The sequence below is a fragment of the Geospiza fortis genome, unplaced genomic scaffold (assembly GCF_000277835.1).
Source record: "Geospiza fortis unplaced genomic scaffold, GeoFor_1.0 scaffold208, whole genome shotgun sequence".
NCBI classification, from domain to species: domain Eukaryota; kingdom Metazoa; phylum Chordata; class Aves; order Passeriformes; family Thraupidae; genus Geospiza; species Geospiza fortis.
Window position 1 is genome coordinate 285,157 of NW_005054468.1, and position 7,735 is coordinate 292,891.

Below are 7,735 nucleotides of genomic sequence, written 5' to 3' on the forward strand. Positions count from 1 at the left end.
AGTTCTAACGAGGTAGAACTGTTGGGTGGCAGGCAAGAGTGTCACCCTGCATGAAAAGATGAAAGAAAGGCACAAATGGAATTACACACATTATTTGAGAAGGGAGGGGTCATCTTGATGCTGGCTGAGACAGATGTGAACCTGAAGACCACTGTGTAGAGTAGGAGCATATAGGTTTTGTGTGCTGTGGTCAAGATCTTGATGAGAGACCCAAGAGTGAGTCAATTACCCAACGTGGAAGGTGTTACATCAGCACACCAACACTTGTAATCCACAATTAGGGCAGTGTGGACCAGTGTGACACTTCCCAGGGTGTGGGAAGTGTTATCCATGGAGCAGTACTCCATCTGCAGTGACCAACACTTGTCTTCCAGTGCTCACTTCCACACTGGGGCATTCACAGCATTCCTGAGGAGCTGAAGTTATGAAGGCCAAGGTGTAGCAGATTTTGCTGAGGGGCATGACAGGTCATACACAAGAACTGGGTAAGGCTTGTGAGGGGAGATGCTGAGCTTGGGGTGGTGGAGAACATCACTGAGCTGCTGTTTTCAATTTTCAGTTCTTCTCTCTGCAGTTCTGTAGTCCCAATTCCCTGATGCCTCAAGGGGTAGAAGACTCTTGGTTCCTGGTTCCTTACAGTGTTTCTCCTTGTGAATTTTGCATCTTGGTGCTCTGCACACACAGCCTTGGAAGATGATGACTTTTAACTTTCATATTTCAAAATATAGTAGAAAAAACATACTATTTTGGACTATTTCTAGATTCTCACCGGTTTTGCCTTATTACTGTGTTTTCTGCCACCATTTAGTGTTTTCCCGGGGATCCAGAAACACAGGTGTTGGTCCAGTCATTTCCAACCTTGGCTTATGAGCAGAAGTCCTGATGAAGCAATATACCCTGAGCAGCATCAAGGCATCCCTGTCAGCCCTGGAAGGAGAGGGCTTGGTTCAGCCTTTTAGCTTGTCTGTCCACAATAGCAGTGGCAAAAGGCATTGCAAACGGATGGTGGTGGCTGTTCACAGAGCGAGAGAACCCTCACTCTAAATCTTGGGAAGTATTCCAGGTTTAAGGTAGAGTGTGAGGTGCATCCCTGTAGGTTTTGCCCCAAAAACTTCTGTGTGCAGCAGCCCTCATGCTGCTGAAGCACACCACACAAAAGGTGATTTTTGAGTTGTCTGAAATTGCCATGGGATCTATTAATACATTGTAGAGTTTATTATTTCTTTTGGTGAAAGTACATAGTCATTTTTAATTCATTCTCCAAAACAAACAAACAGTATTTGCTTTGAAGGATCTGCACTAGTCCAACTGGCTGATGACCCCATCCAAAAGATAACAGATTATTCTTTTCCAAAGGTAGGAAAATATGATGACCAAACATCATGAAGGTCCTTTCTTTGAGGAACAAAAGCCTTGTATTTCACCTCCTGCATTTCAGTTGTTGCATAAGTACAAAATAGTTAAGCTGGAAACCATTAACAGTAATATAAATCTAGCAGTTGATCTGCATGTGTGTTTAACTCCTGCTTTCAAAGAAGAGGTTTGCATTAGAATTGAGACTCATATAATTTAAATTACCTGTAAATCACATATAATTTAAGTTTTCTGCCAATTACAATTTATCTTTCATGTAGCAGCTTTGCTAATTGAAATACAGTCAACCTGTCTCCAGCCATATATGCAGGGAAAAGTTCTGTTTCTTTCACTGAAATTGGGTGCAGGATAGAAATCTGCACTATCAGAACTATTTGCAGCATAGCCAGAGATCAAAGACATTTTAAAGGGCAAGCATCAAGTCTTTGGAACAATCCCCCACAGCATATTTTCATCACAAGTCTCCCCATGACAGTGAGTGTCTGGGTCTGAAAACGGCCTGTAACCACTGGGCATCCCTGAAACTGGCAATATTATAAAATAAACAGTCACCTTCTCTGTGCCTTCCCAGATGTATATAAAATTTGCCATGGCTGAAGTCTGTCTTTTGGGAAGTTCCAGAGGTAATTGTCTGGAGTTAACTTACAGGGCTCCTGTCAAAAGGAATTAGTATTTCAGCAGTTCCTTGGCCAACTCCATGGCAGTACTAAAATAGCTGACTGCCTTACACATCAGCTGGCCTTGCTTAGGTGGAGCAACTCAAATGTTTTTAAAAGCAAAATAGTTACCCTGCTTCCATTGCTTCCTGCAGCAAAATCCTTCTGGCCAAAAAGGTTTCAAGGGAATGAGTGTCTTTATTTTCCTCTCCATCTATCTCTATTTATAGCTTGTGAATGTTGGGAAATGTATGACAAGAAACTGGGAGAGGAATGGATTTCAGGACTTGAGGGTCAAATATTTTGTTCAAGGGAAGCCTGAGTTCATGATGGAAAGGACAGCCTGATGGCAAAGCCATGTGCTTTGGTGTTTAAGGTACACAGCTGCAAAGAGAAACCGATTAAATTCAGGATTAGATCTTCAGTGGACACAATGGATTCTTTCTCACACACACACACACACAGTGCTCATCTGGAGTCCAGAGCTTCTCTTGAAGCTCTTTTTGATATGAAATTCAGCAGCCTTTATGACCAGATCAAGTGTTATTTTTCCTCACTATTCATGACAGTATTTGCAGTATGAGAAAATAATACTCAGCACCAGTAAGAAACATTCAACTAAGTAGAAATAAAACTGTGTTCCATCATGAATTTCTTTCTCTACAATACGCTTTCCCATGGTCACTTTATCCACTGATGACTGCATCCCAGCTGGAGCAGGCTGGCAAAATTAATCCAAAGTCCTTGAATTCAAGATGATTTAAATGGACAAGGGATCTTTTTCCGAGGTTATCAGTTTACAGATGTCTGGCACTTGGCCTTCAAGCTGAGAGCTATCTAATCCTTATCTTGGTAAAGTCAGCAGCAATGTCTTCACTGACTTTACCAGAAGTGAACTTCAAATCATTGCTGCCCAGCTATGATCCTTTGAACCATTTCACCCTCAACAGCATACAGATGTGTGTCAGATGTGATTATTTCATTGCTTATTCAGGTTTTCTCTCATTTCCTTCTGCTTTTCTATCTCAAATGGTATTTCACCTTCACTGTTTCATATTTTATCAGACTTAATTTGAAATGCATTGGTCTTACGATTTTTAACACTACCCATTCCTCCTGCTCCTTGTAATTTTCAATTCCACAGTCTGGGCTGGGATGTTCAAACATCTTTTTTAAAAGTAGGGTAGGTAGCACTTCATCTTAGAGCTCTTTGGAGGCAATGTCCAGCCACAAGGTCTCAGTCTAGGTACAAGGTTTCTCAGAAATTGTCTTGATATTGATTCCTTTAAGACTTTTTAAAATAAAAAAGTAAAAAGGAGGAAAATATTTAAGCTTGCATTAGGTTGTACAAATTTTTCTGAACTATTGTTTTTCAAGTTGGAGTTTGGTTTGGTTTGTTTTTTTTTTTTTTTAATCATGTTTCTTCTCACTTTGGGAAAAAAAGAGGTAAATCAACAAACTTGAAATATGTCTATGTTACAAGGTTCACTTCCAATTCAGCTGACAGGTCTGGGTGATCCCAAAGAAAACAGAGAAGGGTGGAAGGGTGAAAGCAACCTTCTACTGCTCTTACATCACTTTGAATTGCATGTGCTCATGAACACACTCACTTCAGGTAGTGGTGATCCTTTCTTGTTAACTTAAATTAGAGGAGGCTTTGGTTCTGCTCTCTTTGAAATGGTTTTTGATGTTGTAGGCTGCAAGAGTGAAGTGTGTAGGTGCAATGTATAATATACCTGTATGCAATGAGTATCTGACTCAAAAGCCAAAGCCCTGTAATCTCTGAATTATTTAAAATAGAGGACCAAATTATGGTTTCAGCTGCAGTCAGCTGCGTAGGTGGTGTCAGTAATTGACAAATTTAACCTAATGCCTGTTTATTGTGATACCTGGTATCTTTGGCAAATTACATAAACAAATACCCTGGTGTTTTTCTTGGCAATCAGCATGAATACCACTCTTGCTTTATTCTCTTGGTCTCAGCAAATACTTTATGGCAAGTATTCATCACCAAATAAAGGGTGAGATCATCTGCAGTGCAAAGCCCATTAGGTCATGTATTTTGGCATTCTGCTGGGCTGCAAGGTCTGCCACAAACTTGGCTGAACTATGCACGATGCTGACGGTGTTTCCCAGGCAATAGGAATCAGATATTCCTTTTCCTTTGTGCACAGAAGTGTGTACTTGATGTGGTGAGTAGTGGTGGTGTGGTACAGGGTTAGACTTGTTTGCCTAACCAAGACTTGTATGTAAAAATGTGAAACTGAGGTGTTTAAAATATGCCCTTGTTAGGACTTTTTAACACCATTTAACCCACTGTTGCATTCATGTGCTTTTTTTCCCCACACTGCCTTTGCCTACCATCTCTCTACCCTTTTCAGCACATCTCTGACACCTTCCTCTCCCACTGTGTCTCCTGCCCCACTGGTGGCTTCAGTCGCTTAAAATACCATCCCCTGCCATGAGTAATGAGCTCCTCTTGGAAGCTCTCCCTGGGAAATCTGAGACTTTGGCTTCTCCATCAGTATTTGCCCTGCTGCTGATGGCTCTGACACGTGTCCTTCAGCCACCAGAGCAGAAGTCAAGGGGACTTTGTGCACGCTGAAGCTCCTTTTCCAGCAGTGCCCTGGGGATATGAATATCTACCTGCCTCCAAGTCGCTTTTGAAACTCCTGCTAACTGGCTGACAAGTGGAAGGCAGTCACTTCAATGTATCCACAGATATGACATTTGATTTTTTAGGAATTATAATGCCCTGGAACTGCAGATGGGCTGCATGCACAAAGCTTCTTACTCATGGCCTTATAAGCATCAAGCTTAATGAGCACCTGGTGCCCCTGGTGACTGCTGTAGTCCACACATGTACTCTGTTGTTTTTCAGCATTTCTCAGAGCTGCATGGATGTCAAATTTACTGGAATTAGTGGAAGGACTCCATCTAGCAGCATGTGCCCTAATCAGTGGTGAAGCCAAGAAGAGTACATAGGCAACCTGATGTCCAGATCAATCCTGCAGTAGGTTACTAATATGATCTTGTGGGGTCTGCTAACAGGCTGGGTTATTGTTCAGAAGAAGTTTAAAAAGGTGCTGCCAGAATTACTTTAATTGTGTTGTCTGTTTTTAAAATATTAATTGTCATTCACTTTTCTCTATGCTTTCCCTATAATAAAAAATCAACATTCACATTTTTGTAGCTTGGTCACTCTTCACTCATGTAAATGATAAGTCTGAGAAAATTAACTGAGTTTAAGGTGGAGTTTGAAATGTTGATGGAGGGACCCATAAGATGCAGTTATCTACCTTAATATGGACTCTGCGTGAGAACTGAGGGGGCTTTTTTCAGTCCTGTTTTTTCCAGAATACGTGCTGTAAAAATTCAAAAGATACAAATCTGCATGTACCTGGCGCAGTACTTTCATGAATTTACAATTTTATTCTAGAGTAGCAATGAGACTGTTGACAAATTCTTGTTATTTATAGTGGCTGCTGGCTGTACCTCCAACAGAAACCTTGGAGGATGTGGAAGATGGAGGACAATATTGGAATGTCTTGCCTGTGCTGCTGCTTCCTTAGGTGATCACCTGGAACTGAGCATCAAAGGGACCCATCTGCTCTGCAGTGCCCAGAGGGGGATCAGGTACAGGTGGTTTATCAGCTCCTCAGTGCAAGTGGTGACATGACAGAGCTTATTTTTTACATAAATCCTTGTAAATCTGCACTGAGGTGTTTCATGGCAGGGTACAGAACTGCAAGAAGAAACAATGGAATAAACATCTCAGAAAGATAGATGCTATCAGAGATTACTTCCTCGTTATCTCTTGATATGCTCTAACAGGGCAGCTGATTGTTGATGGATGCAAATGTTGTCCTGATTTAAGTGAGAATCTGGAACATTGATGCTTCTCTGTCAATTCTCTATTTCCTCGATGGTTCTCGATTAAACCTAAAAAAACTGGCTTTGTTTAAGTCCCTGTAACAACTGGCAATAGAGCTAGTGGGAAATAACCTACTTGGCTAAGTCTCCCAGGCTGTCTACTGTGGCTTCAATTTACATAATTTGTTTTGTTGAACAAAACACACTCTCCTCCCCCCAAAAAACCTCCTTTGTGGATAGCAAATGATCTGCCACAAAATCTTCTTGTGCCCATAGATGGCTTCAGGGTTTGTAATTATCCTGAAGCTCAGAGCAGTTGCTTCTGGAAGACAAACACATACAAAAAACACACCCAAACCAAATCAAACCAAAGTGTCTGGTGTTCAGCTGGTGCCACCTTGGCCTCTGGACCCACACTGGCCCAATTGTGGGTGCTGGAATGAAGGACTCCATGTGTGGAGCTATCCTGGGCAGAGCAGAAAATCTGCAAACATTTTGTTTGTTTCACCCTGCGTGGCACCACACACATTCTTGTGGATAACTGGGCTAAATTTGGCTGACAGTGCAAAGGGACCGTGCACCCAGAGTGCTGTGTCCAGTTCTGGGCTCCTCAGGACAAGGAAAATGAGCTGCTGGAGAAGGCCCAGTGGAGGCCCATGAAGATGGTTCAGGGTCTGAGGGAGCTGGGCCTGTTTAGCTTGGAGAAAACTGAGAGGGAATGTCATTAGTGCAGATAAATATCTCCAAGAGGATGGTCCCAGGCTGCTTTTGGTGGTTTCCAGCAACAGGACAAGGAGCAATGGCCATAAATTAAACCAACTCAAAATGAGGAAGAACTTTCCACTGAGGGTGGCAGAGCAATGGAACAGGGACTCAAAGGGGATCGTGGAGTCTCTCTCTCTGGATAGATTCTAACCCCACCTGGACATGTTCCTTTGTCACCTGCTCCAGGTGAGCCTACCTTGGCAAAGGGGTTGGACTGGATGATCTCCAGAGGCCCCTTCCAACACTTATATTTCTGTAATTCTGTGTTTTTTGATGTGAGAAGAGGCAGGTTGGAAAAATGGAAAGCCCAGCACACCTGAAAGCTCATGCTGGCTGTGCTGCCACAGAGATGGAGAACACAGCTTGGGTTTGAAGTTTGGGGATGGGAACAAAGGGGAGAGCCCAGGGGTGGCAGCTGGGGAGGTGGGGATGCGTCCTGGCTGTTTCTGGGGCCAGGAGGCTCCTGTGAAGGAACAGTGATGATGCCTGAGGGCCACAAGAGAAGGGGGTTGAGAACATCTGAAGAGTATTTCCAGCGTTCTGTGTGGCCAGCAGGACCAGGGAAGTGATTCTTCCCCCTGCACTCAGGGCTGCTGAGACCAAGTGCTGTGTCCAGGTTTGGGTCCCTCAATTCAAATGGACACCAAGGGGCTGGAGTGAGTCCAGAGAAGGGAAGGGAGTTGGGGAAGACTCTGGAGCACAGATCTGATGAGAAGTGGCTGAGGGAATAGTGCGGCCTCAGCCTGGAGCAAAGGAGGCTCGGGGGGACCCTGTGGCTCTGCACAACTCCTGACAGGGGGAGGGGACAGCCAGGGGGAGGTCGGGCTCTGCTCCCAGGGAACAGGATGACAAAACTTCAAGCTGCGCCATGGAATTAGGAAGAATTTATTCACAGAAAATGTTGCTCGGCATTGGAATGTGCTGCCAGGGGGGTGGCGGAGTCCCCTGGAAGCGCTCAAGGAGCAGCTGGAGGTGGCCCTCAGTGCCGGACCAGGCGGTGACGGGTCACCGGCTGCACTCGGTGTGCTCAGAGCCCTTTTCCAGCATCATCGTTTATCGTGCGGTGC